We start from the raw sequence: 24913 nt of genomic DNA, 5'->3' as shown, positions 1-24913 counted from the left end.
TTAACTCATTTAACTCATTTTTTATCAATAGTGAACTGGAAATTTCCCTTTTTGAACTGAAGAGAGATTTCGTTGAGATATTTAATTTAATAAAATGAGATATGCTCTCATAATTACTTTTTCTATTTAATCAAATAATCTTTAATTAATTAGAGACACTTTTCTTATTTAATTAAATAACTTAATTTAATTAATTAGGAATGGCTTCACATTTAATTAAATAACTTTGTTTAATTAGTTAGAAGTAAGTATTTTATTTAATTAAATAATTTCGTTTAATTATTTAAGAATTCTTTTTGAAACTAGTCAACTCAAGTCAATCGTGGTTAAATCTGGTCAACTTTTGATCAAACTTAATCATTGCGTATGTCAATATGAGCAAATGTGACTATGAATTGCAACAACAATTCGATGCAAATTCTCATTCAACCTTTCAAAATGAACAGATGAGGGTCTCTTAAATAGACTTTCGTGGAATTCATCAACGGTTGAGATCGATTTCAGTCAACGGTCAGGATTAAAGGTGAAATTCAGTCATAAAGGGAGATTTTCAAATTAAAAAGAGTTAACAGATTTAATTTGAGTAAAATAAGGAGTTAATTGATTCAATTTGAGTAGAAAAAGGAGTTAATTGATTTAACTCATTTTTGATCAATAGTGAACTGGAAATTTCCCTTTTTGAACTGAAGAGAGATTTTGTAGAGATATATAATTTAATAAAATGAGATATGCTCTCATAATTACTTTTTCTATTTAATTAAATAATCTTTAATTAATTAGAGACACTTTTCTTGTTTAATTAAATAACTTCATTTAATTAATTATGAATGACTCCTTATTTAATTAAATAACTTTGTTTAATTAATTAGAAGTAAGTACTCTATTTAATTAAATAATTTCATTTAATTATTTCAAAATTCTTTTTGACACTAGTCAAGTCAAGTCAACCGTAGTTAAATCTTATCAACTTTTTGCATATGTGAATATGAGAAAATGTGAGTATGAATTTCAGCAATAATTCGATGCAAATTCTCATTCAACCTTTCAAAATGAAGAGATGACAGTCTCTTAAATAGACTTTTCTAGAATTCATCAACGGTTGAGATCGATTTCAATCAACAGTCAGGATTAAAGGTGAAGTTCAGTCATAAAGGGAGATTTCTAAATTAAATAGAGTTAACAGATTTAATTTGAGTAAAATAAGGAGCTAATTGATTCAATTTGAATAGAAAAAGGAGTTAACTCATTTAACTCATTTTTGATCAATAGTGAATTGAAAATTTCCCTTTTTGAACTGAAGAGAGATTTTGTTGAGATATTTAATTTAATAAAATGAGATATGCTCTCATAATTACTTTTTCTATTTAATTAAATAATCTTTAATTAATTAGAGACACTTTTTTTATTTAATTAAATAACTTCATTTAAGTAATTAGGAATGGCTTCTTATTTAATTAAATAACTTTGTTTAATTAATTAGAAGTAAGTACTCCATATAATTAAATAATTTCGTTTAATTATTTCAAAATTCTTTTTGAAACTAGTCAACTCAAGTTAATCGTGGTTAAATCTGGTCAACTTTTGGTCAAACGTGATCTTTGCGTATGTGAATATGAGCAAAGGTGAGTATGAATTCCAGCAACAATTCGATACAAATTCTCATTCAACCTTTCAAAATGAAGAGATGAGGGTCTCTTAAATAGACTTTTCTGGAATTCATCAATAGTTGAGATCGATTTCAGTCAACGATCAAGATTAAAAGTGAAGTTCAGTCATAAAGGGAGATTCTCAAATTAAAGGGAGTTAATAGATTTAATTTGAGTACAATAAGGAGTTAACTTATTCAATTTTATATAAAAAGGAGTCAACTGATTTAACTCATTTTTGATCAATAGTGAACTAGAAATTTTACTTTTTGAACTGAACAGAGGTTTTGCTGAGATATTTAATTTAATAAAATAAGATATGCTCTCATAATTACTTTTTCTGTTCAATTAAATAATCTTTAATTAATTAGAGACACTTTTCATATTTAATTAAATAACTTCATTTAATTAATTAGGAATGGCTTCTCATTTAATTAAATAACTTTGCTTAATTAATTAGAAGTAAGTACTCCATTTAATTAAATAATTTCATTTAATTATTTCAAAATACTTTTCGAAACTAGTCAACTCAAGTCAACCGTGGTTAAATCTTCTCAACTTTTGGTCAAACTTGATTTTTGCATATGTGAATATGAGCAAATGTGAGTATGAATTCTAGCAACAATTCGATGCAAATTCTCATTCAACCTTTCAAAATGAAGAGACAAGGGTCTCTTAAATAGACTTTCCTGGAATTCATCAACGGTTGAGATCAATTTCAATCAACGGTCACGATTAAAGGTGAAGTTCAGTTATAAAGGGAGATTTTCAAATTAAAGGGAGTTAACAGATTTAATTTGAGTAAAATAAGGAGTTAACTGATTCAATTTGAGTAGGAAAAGGAGTTAACTGATTTAACTCATTTTTTATCAATAGTGATATGGAAATTTCCCTTTTTGAACTGAAGAGAGATTTTGTTGAGATATTTAATTTAATAAAATGAGATATGCTCTCATAATTACTTTTTCTATTTAATTAAATAATATTTAATTAATTAGAGACACTTTTCCTATTTAATTAAATAAATTCATTTAATTAATTAGGAATGGCTTGTTATTTAATTAAATAACTTTGTTTAATTAATTAGAAGTAAGTACTCCATTTAATTAAATAATTTCGTTTAATTATTTCAAAATTTATTTTGAAACTAGTCAACTCAAGTCAACCATTGTTAAATCTGGTCAACTTTTGGTCAAACTTGATCTTTGCATATGTGAATATAAGAAAATGTGAGTGTGAATTCTAGCAACAATTCGATGTAAATTCTCATTCAACCTTTCAAAATGAATAGATTTGGGTCTCTTAAATAGACTTTTCTGAAATTCATCATCGGTTGAGATCGATCTCAATCAACGGTCAAGATTAAAGGTGAAGTTCAATCATAAAGGAAGATTTCCAAATTAAAGGGAGTTAATAGATTTAATTTGAGTAAAATAAGGAGTTAACTGATTCAATTTGAGTAGAAAAAGGAGTTAATTGATTTAACCCATTTTTGATCAATAGTGAACTGAAAATTTCCCTTTTTGAACTAAAGAGAGATTTTGTTGAGATATTTAATTTAATAAAATGAGATATGCTCTCATAATTTCTTTTTCTATTTAATTAAAAAAAAATTAATTAATTAGAGACACTTTTCTTATTTAATTAAATAACTTCATTTAATTAATTAGGAATGGCTTCTCATTTAATTAAATAGCTTTGTTTAATTAATTAGAAGTACTCCATTTAATTAAATAATTTTGTTTATTTATTTCAATTTTTTTTTGAAACTAGTCAACTCATGTCAACCGTGGTTAAATTTGGTCAACTTTTGGTCAAACTTGATCTTTGTGTATGTGAATATGAGCAAATGTGAGTATGAATTTCAGCAACAATTCGATGCAAATTCTCATTCAACCTTTCAAAATGAAGAGATGAGGGTCTCTTAAATAGAGTTTCCTGGAATTCATCAACAGTTGAGATCAATTTCAATCAACGGTTAGGATTAAAGGTGAAGTTCAGTCATAAAGGGAGATTTCCAAATTAGAGGGAGTTAACAGATTTAATTTGAGTAAAATAAGGAGTTAACTGATTCAATTTGAGTAGAAAAAAGTGTTAACTGATTTAACTCATTTTTGATCAATAGTGAACTAGAAATTTCCCTTTTTGAACTGAAGAGAGGTTTTGCTGAGATATTTAATTTAATAAAATGAGATATGCTCTCATAATTACTTTTTCGATTTAATTAAATAATCTTTGATTAATTAGAGACAATTTTTTTATTTAATTAAATAACTTCATTTATTTAGTTAGGAATGGCTTCTCATTTAATTAAATAACTTTGTTTAATTAATTAGAAGTAACTACTCCATTTAATAATTTCAAAATTTATTTCGAAACTAGTTAACTTAAGTCAACCGTGGTTAAATCTGGTCAAACTTTATCTTTGCGTATGTGAATATGAGAAAATGTGAGTATGAGTTCCAGCAACAATTCGATGCAAATTCTCATTCAACCTTTCAAAATGAAGAGATGAGGGTCTCTTAAATAGACTTTCTTGGAATTCATCAATGATTGAGATCGATTTCAATCAACAGTTAGGATTAAAGGTGAAGTTCAGTCATAAAGTGAGATTTCCAAATTAAAGGGAGTTAACAGATTTAATTTAAGTAAAATAAAGAGTTAACTGATTCAATTTGAGTAGAAAAAGGAGTTAACTGATTTAATTCATTTTTTTTATCAATAGTGAACTGGAAATTTCCCTTTTTGAACTGAAGAGAGATTTTGTTGAGATATTTAATTTAATAAAATGAGATATGCTCTCATAATTATTTTTTCTATTTAATTAAATAATCTTTACTTAATTAGAGACACTTTTCTTATTTAATTAAATAACTTCATTTAATTAATTAGGAATGGCTTCTCATTTAATTAAATAACATTGTTTAATTAATTAGAAGTAAGTACTGTAGACACTCAAAAAAATTTAGAAAATAAAGCATTTTTATTTTTTGAAAAATTTCTGATGACATCATCATTTATTAATTAATTAATTATTTAGTTAATTTATTTATTTTTATGCCATTAAATCGCTTTATCTTAATTAAAAATATTTAATTAAATAATCCCTCCCAAAAATGGTTAAATCTTATTTAAACATTATTTTTTTATTTATTAATTATTTAATTAATAAATTGACCAGAAAACTCAAAATAAATAAAAAATTTATTTTTTGCCCAAAACTTGGCCAATTTTCTTAAGACCACTAACCTCTTTCAAAATCTTATAATCCTTCTTTAATTTTGATTAAAGGCTAATCCCATCATTTCCTACCCCTAATCCCAACTCAAAATATTTAATTAAGATTAAATATTAATCCTCATATTTATTAAAAAAGTTTAAATAAATAAGTCCTCAACCCAAACCCTTGAAATAAATAAACTTTATTTATTTCCTAAAAATCTAATTTATCCTCATCTTAAGAAGTTCTAGACTCTTCTAAAAAGTCTTCATCCTTATCCTAGGAAGTTCTAGACTATTCTAGAAAGTCTTTATCCTCATCCAACGTTTAGACTCTTCTAGAAGATGTCTTTAAACCTAATCCTAATCCCCTCCTAACCTTGTCACATTCTCTAAACATGGGTTAAGACTTACTAACCCAAGCCAAAGTTAACAAATATCTCCTCCTTCACCCACCCTTATTAAATGCCATCCACTTGCCTATCCCTAAGTTAATCCTAAACCATCCTAATCCATCCTCTAATCATTTGCACAATCCTAAGCAAGCTTAAAACCCTCCTAATCAAGCCCTAGTCAAAATTTCTCTCATCTCTCTAAAAATATCTCAACCATAAAATTTTATGAAGCCTACTAGGCCATAAATGACTCTTCCAAGCCCTTTTATTGCTCTTACAAACCATTATGAGGGTCTTTATGAAGATTTTATCCCTTGAGCCTCCTTTGTTGACTCATCCTTCCCCTTTCCTCCATCCTCTCACCCTATGACATGTGTCACTCCCTGATTGGTTGTAAGGAAGCACAATCCATGTGCTCTCTTCTCATGCAATCTGAGCCCTCCATGAACTTTTTCCCATCCTTGCATCTTAGCCCTCAATCCCTCAAGTCTCTTGCCTATAAATTGGATCCTTCCCCTTTGAAAAACAACACAATCCATGAAGTAAAGTCATAATGCCATTTTAAGAAGCCATTTTACATCAAAACCATACACTCACACCAAAATTCTAACTCCATTTGAAGCCCTTTTTGAAGCATAAGCTTGAGCATACATCCTATCTATTTAGACAAAGCCACTCAACAAGAGAGCTTCTTATTGAGAGAGCCCATTAATGGTTCATATTCTCAATTGAGAGCTCATCTTAGTCTATCTTGAAGTTTATGAATTTTGTTTAGTTTGTAGAAGCTTTATTTAAATTTGGTTTCTATTAGCATACTAACATTGCTCATATACATTTTGGCATGCCAGGTAGGGGACCCCACATTGGTCATCTTCATTAGCTTTTTTAGTCAAGTTTTGTATGTCATTTGCTAATTTTGGCTAATTTTTTTTTTTTTTGTGATTGGTAGGATTGTATAAATTGGTTTTGTAGGTTCACATGAGCATGAAGAAGACAAAGGAACTCATAGTATATCTCATAGTATTTGCAGATTTTTCAAGCTTATAGGTGGACAAAGCACTTGGAATTCTTCTTCCTCTTCTTGTCTATATTCTTCTTATTCCATCTACTTCTTCTTCTTCTTCTTATGGGAGATCTTGGCCATTTTTTTTAAGGAAGAAAAATCATACACACTTCTTTTTAGTGTTTAAAATGAACCCCCAAATCATACTTAAATCCATTAAAAAATTAAAAATTTGCAAAATAGAAAAAATCTTTTAACAAATGAAACTAAACCAATCCAATCATTTGCATCTTTGCAACATCAAGGTTTTAGATGCATTCATGCAAATTTAGGAACACTTCATTTTTGGAAATTTAAAAAGAACTTCAAGTTTCCATTTCAAAAGGTTCAAAATCAACACTAAGTGCACACTAAAATCTAAATCAAACTCAAAGCATCAATCAAAGATAAAATGAACCTCATTTGCAAATATTTTAAAGTTCTTTTAAAAAAATCTCATGAAAACTAAGAGTCTTAAATGGTTGCCAAAAATTGTCCTAAAAGCTTTGTTATTTGTTCCAAACAAATGTCTTGTTGCAAAATCTTGAATGTTTCTTAGGTTTTTCATGCATCAAAACAATCTAGGAATATCATTTTTGGGCTTAAAATATGCAAACTAGAACACAAAATCTTGAATGAAAACCAAAATCTAAAGAGCCATTTTCACTTTTGAGTCCAAAACAATCTTGAATGATCTAAGGTTGAAACAAAGCACTTCAAAGTTCTTAAAATAACACACAAAATCTCAATCTTAAATACTCAAAGGAAAAAACTTGAATGTTAATCACTTGTCTTTGAATGCATGTTGCTAAAATCACTCTTGAGTGCCATGGATTAAAATCAAGTTTGTTTTTTTTATGAATGCATGATTAAAACAACAAATGCAATCTTGAATTCCATAGATCAAATAATCATCTTTTGAGGCATAAAAAGAATCCACATTTTTGAAATCTTCTAAGTTATAAAAATTAATAAAGACGCTTTGAGTAAGTGTGTAGTTGGACTCACCCTCTTTAATCACCCATCAATTTAACCATTGGTTGCAATCTCAGCGCCATCTATGGGGATGGGTCTACTTGGAAAAGGTGTTAAATGTTCCACAATCTAACTCACTCACTTGGTCTTTGAACGTTTGCTTTAACTTTATCAAAATTCTTAAATGACCAAAACTCTAGACTAAATCGATCACACTTCAAGTTTGGGCACTAAAATTGAACAAAAATTGATGTGGAGGGCCTCCGGGCATGCGCTTGAAATTGAATCTCACACATCTTTGTTTTGGGCTTAAAAATAAAAGCACACCAACTCTTGAATGCCTTAAAGAAAATTAATTGATACTTGACGTGGAGGGCCTCTGAGCACGCAGGTTTACTTTGTTGTTGACCCTAACTCTTCTTCTTGTATTCATTATTCGCTCAATTTTTCTTTGTTGGCGCATTTCAAAGGTTGAGTTAAACATTATCTCTTAAACATGAGTGCTTAGAAAGTCTAGATCAGCACACATAAGAGTCAGTTGGTAAAAAGAACAAGTGTGTTTTTTAGCCCAAGGTCATCCAAGTCTTCTATCCCCTTGTCATCTTTCGAGGCCATCTTGGGTGCATAAGATTAAGATCCAAAACTTTGTTTCTTTTTAGGAGGCTTGCTTGGGGATTTCATCACCCCTTGGATGGCCTCAACTAAAGCATTCTGACAGAGTATAAGAATCGGGAGGTGAATCGAAAGACACCTCTCTAGAGATCAAGATTTTGTCACTCAGGCTAAGCCTCAAGGAACTTTATACCCTTGAGAAGTGAAAGAGGAGAAGTGGGTTACTGCTCCTCTCGGCTGTGTGACATCTTTTTAGTTTCATCTACAGATTTGGGCCTCACGTACCTTGGGTATATCGAGGACTCCCAAGCTAAACCAACTGTCAGCCTTGTAGACAACGATCTAAGATGTTAATGTGTTTGAAGTGACTAATTGAAACATTTGTAAAACATACACACTCCTTGGTGCAAGTATCACATTCTGGGAATCAAAACTTCTATCTGATTATTTCTATCTATTGCTTGGTCTTTTACTTATTGAATGCATATTTTCCAAACTTGGTCAATCCTATCTTAGGGCACACTTAGCGTAGTCACTGCCTATTCTAGAAGTTGAACAAGTTGAAGAAAAATAACTGAGGTCTCTCAAAGCGAAGCAGATTTAAGAATTGATGTGAGAGCAACGCAAACCCAAATAGAAGTTCCACAAAGTTAAACTCAAACCATCTCAGGCATACCAAGAACTTTCAGCCAAGAGAAAGGAACTAACACCAAGTCCTCAAATTGCCAAACTCCACAAAGCAGAGGATAAAGCTATCGAAGAAGCACTTCAAGAGGCCTGGTTAGAGCACACCATCAAATTTAGCCAACATCTAGGAGTTAATCTTGCTTATGCCATACCAACTAGACATGATTCCTATGATTAGACACCCTTGTTTCTCCACACCTTCTTGGATAAGCTTCACCTTAGAGTCATCTTTGTAGAAAATTCAGCCATCTTAGGTTATCCCCTTAAGCATTATTAGATCATCCATCTCATTTAAGACCAAACCATCTAGCCAGCAATCCAAAATCTTCACATCCAAGCCTTCAAAAATTGTTGTCACCTTGCTAAAAGTTTGTCATTCCTAAAATCTTTCAAAACCACCAATCTCAGCAAGGTTATCCCTTTGACAAAGCTTTGTCTAGGGTAATCTAGCTTTGCCACTTGTTATCCCTCATCACCTTGAGCTAAAGGTTGGGATCCACAAGTGGTCAATCTCATGTTCTTCCTAAAGGATCATTAGTATATCCTTAAGTTGACACAATCACCACCAAGCTTGCACATAGGAAAGCAAACCTTTTGTGCTTTGGCAACATATCTTTGAAGTTAGAATCCCCAACCCAATCCTCCTTAGGTTTTGTCATATAGATTTGCCTCAACCTAGGAAATCATTTGCATAGAAAAGCCTTCCTCCCTTTTGCATCCACCAGCATTTGTTGCATCTCATCCCTAGGAGCATTTTTCATGCCACCTGTCACTCGCTTAGCCAAGAAGAAAGAAACAATGGAGCCCTATCATTTGGATTGAACAACCTCACCCTCCTTGAGCACTCAGTCATCCTTCAGCCTAGAGAAAGCTATGCCATCATCTACTGACATTGAAGCTTTCATGAACCAACCAAGAAATGCAGTATTGGTAAATGCCATTATAGACAAGAACAAAGAGTTAATCATGGCTAATTTTCAAAGGGACAATGTAGGAACCTTTGACTTTGGAAGACCCCCTCCATTATCAAATCCATCTCACCCATTGTTTGAGTAGCTGCCACCACCCATAGGCTCTTATGATCCAAATTATCCTCAATATATGCCACAGGAAGAGCCTCCAACCAATCCATATGATCCAACAGACCCAAACATACCATCATCCACCCAAGTTGAAATCTCCATGCCGCAAGCCAACCCAACCACCACCACTCCATCCTTGGTTCATACCTCTCCGCTCTAAACCCCCTTTACCCAAAACACCTCACCGTTCATGCCCTTCACTATTGTTGTTGCTGCTCCCCAACCAAGCCTTCCAAATCCACCCATCTCCCAAATCAGTGCTAGCATCTTTGGTCAACCTCAGCAATATACAACAGGGATGCCGCCCATGGGGCCAAGTAATCAACCTTTCATCACCCCCAGCTTGTTCACCACAGCCCAAAGCACAATCCCATCATTTCCATTAGGTCTTGGGAGCTCAGTGCCATCAGCCACAAATCCACAAGCTACTACCCTCACTCCACAAAGCTATCAAACCCCACAAGCTACTACCAATATTCTGCCCAGCTCTCAAGTGGCCCAAGCTCCCGCCACCACTCTACCAAGCTTCCAAATCTAGCCACCAAGCTATCAAACCCCATCAATTCCATTTACTAGCTTTCAATTCCCACCACCAACTAATCCATTACCTCCTATTACCAATTACTTTTCAATGCCACTTCTAGGAGGTAACCCACCAATCCATCCAACCACCAATTATTTGCAGGTACCATCCCAAATGGGGGCACAGCCCACATACCTTGGTCAAAACCCACAAGCCCCCCGATCCTTTCTCCAAGTTTCACAACCATCCTATATCTTACCTCCACAAAGAAATTCATTTATCCCACAACCAGCTTATATTCCTCAATCCCAACCTCAAATCCCATATCAATAGCAAGCCTCGCAGCACATGTAGCACTATGCGCCACCTCCTCCTCAACAAACCGTCATCCACCATGCAGCTGCCCAAACAATGTATAATCCCTATCAGCAAATCCCTCACAGCCATCCATATTCAGTGGCCCCATCTAGTGCATACCTACCTCAAGGCACTCCTACATTGGGGGCACCCCAACCATCACCCATTAATTCAGAATGGGAAGCCATGAAAATAGCTTTGAAGAACATCCAAGAGGGAAATGATCCAAAAACTTTCAAGTTTGAGAATGTGTGCCCTTACCCATTTGACAGAGCCATTACCATGATACCATTCCCCAAGCATTTTGAGACACCCAAATTTGACAAATTTAGAGGAAAAGGAGACCCTTTCACACATATCAAAGAATTTTACATGCATTGCCAAGAAGTGGCATACGATGACGTCTTCCTCTTGCATCTCTTTCCCAAAAGCTTGGCCGGACTAGCTCTTGAATGGTTTTATAGAATCCCCTATGGCACAGTTAAAAATTTTGCTGAATTATCTGAGGCATTTGTAGCCCAATATGCCCATCTTGTTGAAACAAAGCTATCAGTAGTTGATCTTGTCCACACCAAGCAAAAAGGTGGAGAAAGCCTTCCTGAATATCTACAAAGATGACAAACCCTTACCACCCGCATATCTTGCACCTTGCCAAAGCGCCATTTGGTGAAAATGTTTATTGATAATGCCCATCCTAGCTTGGCTCACCACATGACCATGAACTATTTGTAGACCTACAAAGATATCAAAGAGAAAGGAATGATCCTTGAGCAAGGACTCATTAAAGATGGTGTGGTCAAGATTTACAAGGAAGCCAACCAAAATCAATCACATTCCAATGACAAGTCTAGGTATTGGAACAAAAACAAGCATGTTGCAACAGATGGCGTCACTAACACCAGACATGTGAATATTGTTGGTCCTTCTCACAACCAGTCCAACCCACCCTATCAACCAAACAATCAACAAGCTATCAACTACCAACAGCAGAATAACCATAGCTATCAAAACCACAATCCAAGACCAAACTTTCAAGGGTCTAGCAATCAAGCTAATGCCATCAATGTAGCTGCAGGACAAAAGCCCAGATTCTAACCTACACCTAGAAAATATACACCCCTTGGTGAGCCATTAGATTTCATTTTTGAGAAATTAGTCAAGGAAAACCTCATCAAATTTCCTCCTACCTAGCAAATTGACCCAAGCCAATCCAAAGCTGCATGGTACAAAGACAATGAGTACTGCAAATTTCATAGGGTAAAAGGTCACACTACCCTAAGATGCATGAAACTGAAAGACTATGTGCAGGACCTCATTGATCAAAAGGAAATCACTGTTGGTGCCCAAACCTCTCCCAATGCAGGCTTACAGATCTATCAAAATGCTTTTCCTCCTCACAACAATCAAAATCCTGGAAAAGCACCTATCCAAACCAACAACAACAATACCAACAACTGTCAGCCAAACCAATAGCATGGGAAGAACAATGACCACACTTCATCCTATATAGACTATGGTAGCCTTATAGGTTGTATATTCGAGAAAAAGCCTTCTATCAATGTTATCAATATTCAAGGACCAAACAATGAGTGTGCAGTCACCACTCGAAGAGCCCAATTTAACATCGCAAGCCCACCCATATCACCAGCACCATCAGCTCCATCAAAAAGCTAGTACAATATCTTGGAACACCTTGGGAACATGCCAGCCCAAATATCCATTTTAGAGCTTCTTCGCACTAGTCCTATGTACAAGAATATCCTTGACAGTGCTCTCATAGAATCTCATGTCCATTCTGATATCAATGCTACTAATTTTTGTAATCTTGTTGGATACCTTTCATCCTCATGTGCCCTATCATTCAAACCTACCGACATACCCATGGTCGAGCTAGATCACACCCTTTCGCTTTGCATAGCCATCATGGTATCCAATTTTGCTGTGAAAAGAGTAATGATAGATAATAGATCAGCCTTGAATATTTGCACCCTAAAATTCATAAAACAAGCTGGGTATACTGAGGCAGATATCATCAGTGAGGTTATCACCATCAAAGCTTATGACAACTTGGAAAGAACCACAGAAGGAACTATTTTGCTGCCAATCAAGGTTGGGCCAGTCATCCAAGAAACACTCTACCATGTTATTGATCTAAACCTACCATTCAACATCCTCCTCGGTCGCTCAAGGATTCATGCCATGAAAGCCGTTCCATCCACTCACCATCAGTGCATCAAATTTTTGCATCAAGGCACTAAGGTAACCATCCATGCCGATCCAGAACCCTTTGCTTACTACAATGCGGTTGAAGCTTCATATACAAACCATTTCCCTAGAATTGATATCGACACATCCATTGCCAGCTTATCCCACACTTGTAATGACCCCGAAACCATCCTCGCCTCTACCTTGTCTATTGTGAAGATCAATAACAAGGGGTGTGGAGAGTATAGTCTGTCAGATACATTTGCTATCGGGGCACTCCCACTTGATCCACATGCCCATGGATGACTGACATATCACAAAGCTAAGGAGATTCCACCTCCTTGATACAAACAGTTTGGCCCAACAACCTTTGTATCCTCGAAAATCTCTCTTCATGAGGAGCTCACTCTAGATATCAACAATTGGTTACATAAGGATGCACCTCAAAGGAATTAGGCATGCCTTGATCACTTCAGCTAGAAGTATCCCCAAGAACATAAGCTCATCATTGATAAATGGAACTATCAAGGTGGTGGTCTAGGACCAAAAGAAAGAGACATGCAGTGCCCCATCGACGCACACAAGTGGGAATCGAAGTCAGGTCTTGGCTTTGGCATACCCACAACCGAGGGCACCAATACAGACTATCACGCTTTTTTGAACATTCACCGCGACCTTGTCGAAATCGAAGACATTCCTAAGGAAGTTGAAAAGAGAGCCTACGATGATATCGTAGACCAAATCTCCCTTGGAGACTCTGTTCTCCAAGAACTATCCATCCACCTCATTGACCTACCACTCGCCCATCCACAACTCATAGATTGGGACCAACCAAGCGTCATACACATTGACAAGTTCACATCAGAGGAAGAACTTTTGAGATTCATGGGAGCTGAAACACCTCACAAGAAAACAAAGCTAGATTCTGCCTATATCTACAAGCTAGATCCCAAGGGGTATTTTGGAGAAAATCCCCAACCTAGTTTCGATACACCCAAAACTAGAACTAAGGTGAATCTGAGACTAGCTAAGGCAGCGAAGAGAACCCCTCAGTAAGAACATCCAGAGCCACAAGCAGAACATGAGGATTTAGCATTACCTCCTCAAGATAATCGACTAGAGATATCTTCTATTCTAATTGAGGATACTAGGGAAGTCAACATCAGTTCTTCAGAGATCCCTAGGCTTGTTCACATTGTTGCATCCCTATCACAAGACCAAGCTGATCTCCTCTTTGAGGTATTAAGAGAGAACATTGGCCGATTTGCATGGTCATATCAGGACATGCCAGGGCTTGATCCAAAGCTTGTAGTTCATCATCTTGCAGTCAATCCACAGATCAAGCCCGTCAGACAAAAGCTTAGAAAAATGCACCCCAAGGTGGCATTATTGGTCAAAGCTAAGTTAGAAAGAATGTTAGCTACTAAGATTATCTGACCTATCGACTATTCAGAGTGGATCTCCAACATGGTCCCCGTCACTAAGCCTTCAGGTGACATTAGAATCTACACTAATTTTAGAGATCTTAACAAACATAGATATGATTGTAGATCTTACAGCTAGACATGAAATTTTGTCCCTCATGGATGGATTTTCTAGATATAATCAAATCAAGATTGCAGAAGAGGATCAACATAAGACAACATTCACTACCCCTTGGGGAACCTTTTGCTACAACATGATGCCTTTTGGCCTAAAGAATGCTGGGGCTACCTATCAAAGAGCTATGACAGCCATTTTTCATGATCTCATCCATAGCATTTTGGAGGATTATGTGGATGATATCTTGGTCAAGTCTCATACCTTCATGGATCATCTTGCTGACCTAGAGAAAGTCTTTGATAGGTTAACCAAATATCATCTCATGCTGAATCCCAAGAAATGTGTCTTTGGGGTCACATCTGGCAAGCTTCTAGGCTTTATAGTTTCTAAACAAGGTATAGAGATCGACCCCAAGAAGGTCAAGGCTATCTTAGACATGCCTCCTCCCCAGACACTATGATAGCTTTGTTCTCTTCAAGAAAATCTTCAATCTATTCAGTGCTTCATCTCCCAGCTTGCAGATAAGTGTACACCATTTTCACATTTACTGAAGAAGGATGAGAACTTCAAGTGGGATCCTTTATGTCAGCACAGCTTCGACCATCTCAAGTAGTATCTCATCAATCCCCCTATCTTGGTTCCACCAGTTCCTGGTCGTCCCCTGATTTTGTACATATCAGAAAAACATACTACTCAAGGGGCACTTCTAGCATAGCTCGTTGACTACAGCAGAGAAAGAGCCATCTACTACATCAGTAGAACCCTAGTTGGTTATGAACTCAATTACACTCCTATGGAAAAAGCTTGTTTGGCAATTGTTTTCTCGACTCAAAAGCTTCACTATTACATGCTAAGTCATACCATCCAACTAGTCTCCAAGATTGACCCTCTCAAGTATATTCTCTCTAGAACAGCACTTACAGGCCGTTTGGCCAAATGGGTTATGCTCCTTAGTGAAATTGACATCTAGTATGTGGACAGAAAGGCAATCAAAGGGCAAGCTATAGTAGATCACCTAGCTGATGCGCCTTTAATAGATGCTTATCTGTTGTTCACAAAATTTCTAGATGAGCATATCTGTCTAATATAAGAACAATCCCCATGGAAACTTTATTTTGATGGCTCATACACATCTCATGGATCAGGGGCAGGAATATTGTTGGTTACACCTCAAGGAGATTACATTCCAAAAGCCTTCAAGCTACAATTCCCTAGCACCAACAATATAGCTGAATATGAGGCCCTCATAGTAGGATTAAAGATTGCTGTAGAATGGAACATTGCTGAGCTACAAATCTTTGGCAATTCTCAGCTCATCATCAAGCAAGCCCTAAATGAATATCAAACCAAAGATGAAAAGCTATTACCCTACAAAGAGCTAGTTGATTAGCTAACCCAGCATTTTACAATGCTTCAATTTACACAAGTGCCTCGAATACAGAACAATGCAACAGATGCTATGGCTACTATAGGCTCGCTCTTGGAAATTCCCCAAGCAGCTACACAGTATGAGTTTTTAGTGGAGCAGCTCCTCACACCTGCCTATGCGAATGAGGATTCAAACCGTGTTTGTATCTTGGTTGGTCCCCAATCCCCTTGGTACCATGAGATTCATGCTTACCTTAACGATGGTATCATATCCCCTCACCTCACACGTACCCAATGCCAGAACCTCATCCAAAAATCATCCTGCTATGTTATCATAGCCAATATCCTATATCGTTGGGGTTATTACGATACTCTCTCTCGATGTTTAGACCAAAACGAGGCTGCGATGGTGTTAAAGGAAGTACACTCTAGACTTTGCGGTGCCCACATGAGTGGTATTGTCCTAGCATGACAAATCCTTAGAGCAGGCTACTATTGGCTTACCATTGAAGAATACTCATGTGACTTTGTCAGAAAGTGTCTCCCATGTCAGCAGCATGCAAATCTTATGCATGCTCTAGCACAGGATCTACAACCTATTGCACCACCTTGGCCTTTCGTTTGTTAGGGCCTTGATCTAGTTGGAACTATCACACCCCTCTCATCTGATGGACATAAATAGATAATAATAGCTACAGACTATTTCACTAAATGGGTGGAAGTAGTCCCCCTAGTCTCAGCTATAGGAGTTCAGGTCTCCAAGTTCATCTTGTACCACATTGTTTGCCGCTTTGGTATCCCATCCACCATCTTCATCGACCACGGAGGTAACTTTGAAAATCTCAACATGGAAGAATTATGCACTTCCCTCTGCATCCATCATCGCTTTCCTAGCCCATATTTCCCACAAGGTAATGGCCAGGTAGAGGCAACTAACAAAACCCTCCTCAAAATCCTAAAGAAAGTTGTCAATGATTCTGGTTGTGATTGGAACCTACAAATAAATCCATCCCTATGGGCCTATCGAACTTCCTTTCGTACATCCACAGGCACAACTCCATACTCCCTAGTCTATGGTACCAAAGTGGTACTACCTATAGAGGTTGAACTTCCCTCCTTGCGCATATCTTTGCAAGGGAAAATATCAGATGAAGAATACAGAGTAGCTCGGCTCACCCAGCTAGATCTCTTAGATGAGAAGTGACAATAAGCCTATGATCATCTCATTTTCTATCAAACTCGTCTCAAAAATAATTTAAACAAGAAGGTGCTTCCATGACACTTTTAGCCAGGTGACATGGTCCTCAAAGAAAACATGAAAGTCCAAGCAGATCGAGAAAAGAAAGGCAAGTTTGGCTTCGGAGCCTATCAGCTATCTACACCGGAAGGAGAACTCTTGAATGATTCTACTAACATCATTCATCTCAAGAAGTTCCATGCTTGAAGATCCTTGGTATACCCAGCTTTTGAAAAATACCAAAAAAAAATAGTAAAGAGAAATAAGCGTCCAATGGTGAAAACTTGGCAATTCAAGCGCCTTGAATAGGTACCTTGGTGAAAATCTGGTAATTCAGGTGCCTTGTGTACTAAGACTAATCCATTATCTATCACTATCCTATCCCTCATCCATTCACCCACCATCCCATAAAACACCTGCTTGTTCCCTTGGTGTTCCAAACAAATATCCAAATTTTAATGGAGCTTGTAAATACCTCCTGTAGAGCTTGTAAAATCTTGTACCTCAGCTTGTAAAATCTTGTACCAGAGCTTGTATTATACCTTGTAAATCTTGTACCATACCTTGTATATCTGAATCTTGTCCAAAGTTTGTACCATATTCCAGCCTGTAAATAATCTTGTATCCTAGCTTGTATACTATCACATGCACACACAAAACCCCATTTTCACTTAAGCTTTTCTCAAACCATCTACCTATCCACCTATCACCTATTATAGACATCCCATGCTTCACAAACATTTCCATCTCACAAAAACCAAAACATGAACAAACTTGTACATTTGTAACATATATTGGTCCATCAGCTTGTACATCCTCTTTAGCTTAGTACCATTGTACCTATCCAGCGTTCGTGTCAATTTGTCCTTGATCAGCATCTTGCACCCATCACACATCTTGGTTAGCTATTCCAATGCATCCTTTAGCTAGATTTCCTATCACCAAAGTGTTATCTTTCTTAGTTCAGCTTGCTAGACGCATCACTCATCCAAATCCACCAGCTTAGGTGCTCTCCGATAGGTCCTTACAGGATATAGCTTTCCTCATGTCTGATCTTGGTCCGTTAGTACCTCATCCTACCCATCTCATTGGCAAACGGTTCTCTTTTGGATTTTTGCTTTCTTTTGATTTGGACTCTTCCTGTTGGGTCTTGAAATATCTTTTCCAAGCAATCTCCTTGTTCCCTCCTCAAAGTTGCCACGATCTTCCATATCATGGTATACTGCGAATGGGGCAATCAGAGCGTAAGGTCTTGATCATGTCTTTTGCTTATTTTCTTTTCTACTTGTGGTTACCAAGTGTCGTTCCCACACTGCTTCCTCTGGGATTCATGTGTGATACTGGGGCAATCCTTGCATGTTTGTTTTGAGTCAATTTGTCAGTCTTCTGGACAGTTGGTGAAAAGGCCTTGATGTTCTTGGTAACCTTGGCAATTAACCAACAGTCCTATAGAAAATCTAGTGCTCAACTACATGGTGGTACTTCTCTTTGAAGTATCCCCCCGCTCAAAAAGCTTCAATGGTTTTCCTTCATCTCCATTATCCCCCATCCATATCCAACATTCATCTCTCCTACCCCAACTTATGCATCAGTATCTCTTTGAATCAGTCCTCACCTTTAGCTTTAGGGATCCACAATCCTAGTCTTAGGGATCCACCAATCCAAATCAATCCACCAAGCCTCATCTTTTGAGATCCACAATCTTAGTCTTAGGGATCTCCAAAACCCATCTTCTGCCAATCTGACTATTTGAAATCCTGTTGCATCAGCTTTTTAATCCCCTCATCCATCTCCCCATCCTGGATTCCTTTTATAGTGCTTCGCTCCTTCATCCTCTGCAATCCCCGAGGTCTTAAGCTTGCTTCCTCTTGCGCATCTAATTCTCCTTTATCATTCTCCCATAGTGAGAGTTTGAGCTAATTCAGCCTCTTCTCTTAAGCCAATCTGAGTCTTCTTGCTCATCTTGGATTCTTGTACTTTTCAAGATGTCGTCGAGCCTTGCTTTCTCTCTCCGTCGCCTTCTTGAGGGGGCATCTTGCAGTCCATTCTCTACTCTTCTGCTCTAGCCTTGGGCATGTTATTTTCTTATCTTTGATGCCATGCCACTTGTGGCATCACATCAAAAAGGGGGAAAATGTAGACACCTAAAAACTTTTAGAAAATAAAGTATTTTTATTCTCTGAAAAATTCTTGATGACATCATCATTTATTAATTTATTTATTTATTTTTATGCCATTAAATCTCTTTATCTTAATTAAAAATATTTAATTAAGGAATCTCTCCCAAAAATGTTTAAATCTTATTTAAATATTATTTATTTATTTATTACTTATTTAATTAATAAATTGACCAAAAAACTCAAAATAAATAAAAAATTTATTTTTTGTCTAAAACTTGGCTAATTTCTTTAAGACCACTAACCTCTTCCAAAATCTTCTAATCCTTCTTTAATTTTGATTAAAAGCTAATCCCATCATTTCCTACCCCTAATCTCAACTCAAAATATTTAATTAAGATTAAATATTAATCCTCATGTTTATTAAATATCTCCTCAACCCAAACCCTTGAAATAAATAAAATTTTATTTATTTCCTAAAAATTTAATTGATCCTCATCCTAAGAAGTTCTAGACTCTTCTAAAAAGTCTTCATCCTCATCCTAGGAAGTTTTAGACTATTCTAGAAAGTCTTTATCCTCATCCAAAGTTTAGACTCTTCTAGAAGATGTCTTTAAACCTAATCCTAATCCCCTCCTAACCTTGTCACATTCTCTAAATGTGGGTTAAGACTTACTAACCCAAGCCAAAGTTAACAAATATTTTCTCCTTCACCCATCCTCATTAAATGCCATCCACTTGCCTATCCCTAAGCTAATCCTAAACCATCCTAATCCATCCTCTAATCATTTGCACAATCCTAAGAAAGCTTAAAACCCTCCTAATCAAGCCCAAGTTGAAATTGCTCTCATCTCCCTCAAAATATCTCAACCATAAAACTTTATGAAGCCCACTAGGCCATAAATGACTCTTCCAAGCCCTTTTATTTCTCTTACAAACCATTATGAGGGTCTTTATGAAGATTTTATCCCTTGAGCCTCCTTTGTTAACTCATCCTTCCCCTTTCCTCCATTCTCTCACCCTGTGACATGTGTCACTCCCTGATTGGCTGTAAGGAAGCACAATCCATGTGCTCTCTTTTCATACAATCTGAGCCCTCCATGAGCTTTTTTCCATCCTTGCATCTTAGCCCTCAATCCCTCAAGCCTCTTTCCTATAAATTGGATCCTTCCCCTTTGCAAAACAACACAATCCATGAAGTAAAGTCATAATGCCATTTTAAGAAGCCATTTTACATCAAAACCATACACTCACACCCAAATTCCAACTCCATTTGAAGCCCTTTTTGAAGCAACAGCTTGAGCATACATCCTATCTATTTAGACAAAGCCACTCAACAAGAGAGCTTCTTATTGAGAGAGCCCATGAATGACTCATATTCTCAATTAAGAGCTCATTTTAGTCTATCTTGAAGTTTATGAATTTTGTTTAGTTTGTAGAAGCTTTATTTAAATTTGGTTTCTATTAGCATACTAACAATGCTCATATACAAGTACTTCATTTAATTAAATAATTTCGTTTAATTATTTCAAAATTATTTCAAAACTAGTCAACTCAAGTCAACCATGGTTAAATTTGGTCAACTTTTGGTCAAACTTGATCTTTGCGTATGTGAATATGAGCAAATGTGAGTATGAATTCTAGCAACAATTCAATGCAAATTCTCATTCAACATTTCAACATAAAGAGATGAGGGTCTCTTAAATAGACTTTCCTCAAATTCATCAACGGTTGAGATCGATTTCAATCAGCGGTCAGGATTAAAAGTGAACTTCAGTCATAAAGGGAAATTTCCAAATTAAAGGGAGTTAACAGATTTAATTTGAGTAAAATAAGGAGTTAACTGATTCAATTTGAGTAGAAAAAAGAGTTAATTGATTTAACTCATTTTTTATCAATAGTGAACTGAAAATTTTCCTTTTTGAACTGAAGAGAGATTTTGTTGAGATATTTAATTTAATAAAATGAGATATGCTCTCATAATTACATTTTCTATTTAATTAAATAATCTTTAATTAAGTAAAGACACTTTTATTATTTAATTAAATAACTTCATTTAATTAATTAGGAATGGCTTCTCATTTAATTAATTAGAAGTAAGTACTCCATTTAATTAAATAATTTCGTTTAATTATTTCAAAATTCTTTTCGAAACTAGTCAACTCAAGTCAATCGTGGTTAAATCTAGTCAACTTATGGTGAAACTTGATCTTTGCGTATGTGAATATGAGCAAATGTGAGTATGAATTCCAGCAACAATTCGATGCAAATTCTCATTCAGCCTTTCAAACTGAAGAGATGAGGCTCTCTTAAATAGACTTTCCTGGAATTCATCAACGGTTGAGATCGATTTCAATCAGCGGTCAGGATTACAGGTGAAGTTTAGTCATAAAGGGAGATTTCCAAATTAAAGGGAGTTAACAGATTTAATTTGAGTAAAATAAGGAGTTAACTGATTCAAATTGAGTAGAGAAAGAAGTTAACTGATTTAACTCATTTTTGATCAATAGTGAACTGAAATTTTCCCTTTTTGAACTAAAGAGAGATTTTGTTGAGATATTTAATTTAATAAAATGAGATATGCTCTCATAATTACTTTTTCTATTTAATTAGATAATATTTAATTAATTAGAGACACTTTTCTTATTTAATTAAATAACTTTATTTAATTAATTAGGAATGGCTTCTCATTTAACTAAATAACTTTGTTTAATTAATCAGAAGTAAGTACTCCATTTAATTAAATAATTTTATTTAGTTATTTAAAAATTCTTTTCGAAACTAGTCAACTCAAGTCAACCATGGTTAAATCTGGTCAAATTTTGATCAAACTTGATATTTGCATATGTGAATATGAGCAAATGTGAGTATGAATTCCAACAACAATTTGATGCAAATTCTCATTCAACCTTTCAAAATGAAGAGATGAGGGTCTCTTAAATAGACTTTCATAGAATTCATCAATGGTTGAGATCGATTTCAATCAGCGGTCAGGATTAAAGGTGAAGTTCAGTCATAAAGGGAGATATCCAAATTAAAGGAAGTTAACAGATTTAATTTGAGTAAAATAAGGAGTTAACTGATTCAATTTCAGTAGAAAAAGGAGTTAACTGATTTAACTCATTTTTGATCAATAATGAATTGGAAATTTCTCTTTTTGAACTAAAGAGAGATTTTGTTGAGATATTTAATTTAATAAAATGAGATATGCTCTCATAATTACTTTTTTTATTTAATTAAATAATCTTTAATTAACTAGAGACACTTTTCTTATTTAATTAAATAACTTCATTTAATTAATTAGGAATGGCTTCTCATTTAATTAAATAACTTTGTTTAATTAATTAGAAGTAAGTACTCTATTTAATTAAATAATTTCGTTTAATTATTTCAAAATTCTTTTTGAAACCAGTCAACTCAAGTGAATCGTGGTCAAATCTGGTCAACTTTTGGTCATACATGATCATTGCGTATGTGAATATGAGCAAATGTGAGTATGAATTCCAGCAACAATTTGATGCAAAATCTCATTCAACTTTTCAAAATGAAGAGACGAGGGTCTCTTAAATAAACTTTCTTGGAATTCATCAAAGGTTGAGATCGATTTCAATCAGCGGTCAGGATTAAAGGTGAAGTTCAGTCATAGAGGGAGATTTCTAAATTAAAGGGAGTTAACAGATTTAATTTGAGTAAAATAAGGAGTTAACTAATTCAATTTGAGTAGAGAAAGCAGTTAATTGATTTAACTCAATTTTGATCAATAGTGAACTAGAAATTTCCCTTTTTGAACTGAAGAGAGATTTTTTTGAGATATTTAATTTAATAAAATTAGATATGCTCTCATAATTACTTTTTCTATTTAATTAAATAATCTTTAATTAATTAGAGAAACTTTACTTATTTAATTAAATCACTTCATTTAATTAATTAGGAATGGCTTCTCATTTAATTAAATAACTTTGTTTAATTAATTAGAAGTAAGTACTCCATTTAATTAAATAATTTCGTTTAATTATTTCAAAATTCTTTTCGAAACTAGTCAACTCATGTGAACCGTGGTTAAATCTGGTCAAATTTTGGTCAAACTTGATCTTTCCATATGTGAATATGAGCAAATGTGAGTATAAATTCCGACAACAATTCGATGCAAATTCTCATTCAACCTTTCAAAATGAAGAGATGTGGGTCTCTTAAATAGACTTTCCTAGAATTCATCAACGGTTGAGATCGATTTCAATCAGCGGTCAAGATTAAAGGTGAAGTTCAGTCATAAAAGGAGATTTTCAAATTAAAGGGAGTTAACAGATTTAATTTGAGTAAAATAAGGAGTTAACTGATTCTATTTAATTAGAGAAAGGAGTTAACTGATTTAACTCATTTTTTATCAATAGAGAACTGGAAATTTCTCTTTTTGAACTGAACAGAGATTGTGTTGAGATATTTAATTTAATAAAATGAGATATGCTCTTATAATTACTTTTTCTATTTAATTAAATAATTTTTAATTAATTAGAGACACTTTTCTTATTTGATTAAATAATTTCATTTAATTAATGAGGAATGGCTTCTCATTTAATTAAATAACTTTGTTTAATTAATTAGAAGTAAGTACTCCATTTAATTAAATAATTTCATTTAATTATTTCAAATTTTTTTTCAAAACTAGTCAACTCAAGTGAACCGTGGTTAAATCTGGTCAAATTTTGGTTAGACTTGATCTTTGCGTATGTGAATATGAGCAAATGTGAGTATGAATTGCAGGAACAATTTGATGCAAATTCTCATTCAACCTTTCAAAATGAAGAGATGAGGGTCTCTTAAATAGACTTTCCTAGAATTCATCAATGGTTGAGATCGATTTCAATCAGCGGTGAGGATTAAAGGTGAAGTCCAGTCATAAAGGGAGATTTTCAAATTAAAGGGAGTTAACAGATTTAAATTGAATAAAAAAAGGAGTTAACTGATTCAATTTGAGTAGAGAAAGAAGTTAACTAATTTAACTCATTTTTTATCAATAGTGAACTAGAAATTTCTCTTTTTCAACTGAAGATATGCTCTTATAATTACATTTTCTATTAAATTAAATAATCTTTAATTAATTAGAGACACTTTTCTTATTTAATTAAATAATTTCATTTAATTAATGAGGAATGGCTCCTTATTTATTTAAATAACTTTGTTTAATTAATTATAAGTAAGTACTCCTTTTAATTAAATTATTTTGTTTAATTATTTCAAAATTCTTTACGAAACTAGTCAACTCAAGTTAGCCGTAGTTAAATCTGGTCAACTTTTGGTCAAACTTGATCTTTGCGTATGTGAATATGAGCAAATGTGAGTATGAATTCTAGCAACAATTCGATGCAAATTCTCATTCAACCTTTCAAAATGAAGAGATGAGGGTCTCTTAAATAGACTTTCCTGTAATTCATCAACGGTTGAGATCGATTTCAATCAGTGGTCAGTATTAAAGGTGAAGTTCAGTCATAAAGGGAGATTTCCAAACTAAAGGGAGTTAACAGATTTAATTTGATTAAAATAAAGAGTTAATTGATTTAATTTGACTAGAAAAAGGAGTTAATTGATTTAACTCATTTTTGATCAATAGTGAACTGGAAATTTCCCTTTTTGAACTGAAGAGAGATTTTGTTGAGATATTTAATTTAATAAAATGAGATATGCTCTCATAATTACTTTTTCTATTTAATTAAAAAATCTTTAATTAAATAGAAACACTTTTCTTATTTAATTAAATAACTTCATTTAATTAATTAGGAATGGCTTCTTATTTAATTAAATAACTTTGATTAATTAATTAGAAGTAAGTACTTCATTTAATTAAATAATTTTGTTCAACTATTTCAAAATTATTTTTCAAAACTAGTCAACTCAAGTGAACCGTGGTT

Source organism: Cupressus sempervirens, chromosome 6 (genome assembly GCF_028749045.1).
Source record: "Cupressus sempervirens isolate cs-2001-9-10 chromosome 6, ASM2874904v1, whole genome shotgun sequence".
NCBI classification, from domain to species: domain Eukaryota; kingdom Viridiplantae; phylum Streptophyta; class Pinopsida; order Cupressales; family Cupressaceae; genus Cupressus; species Cupressus sempervirens.
The sequence above is the reverse complement of the archived record's forward strand: the minus strand, read 5'-3'. Positions refer to the sequence as shown.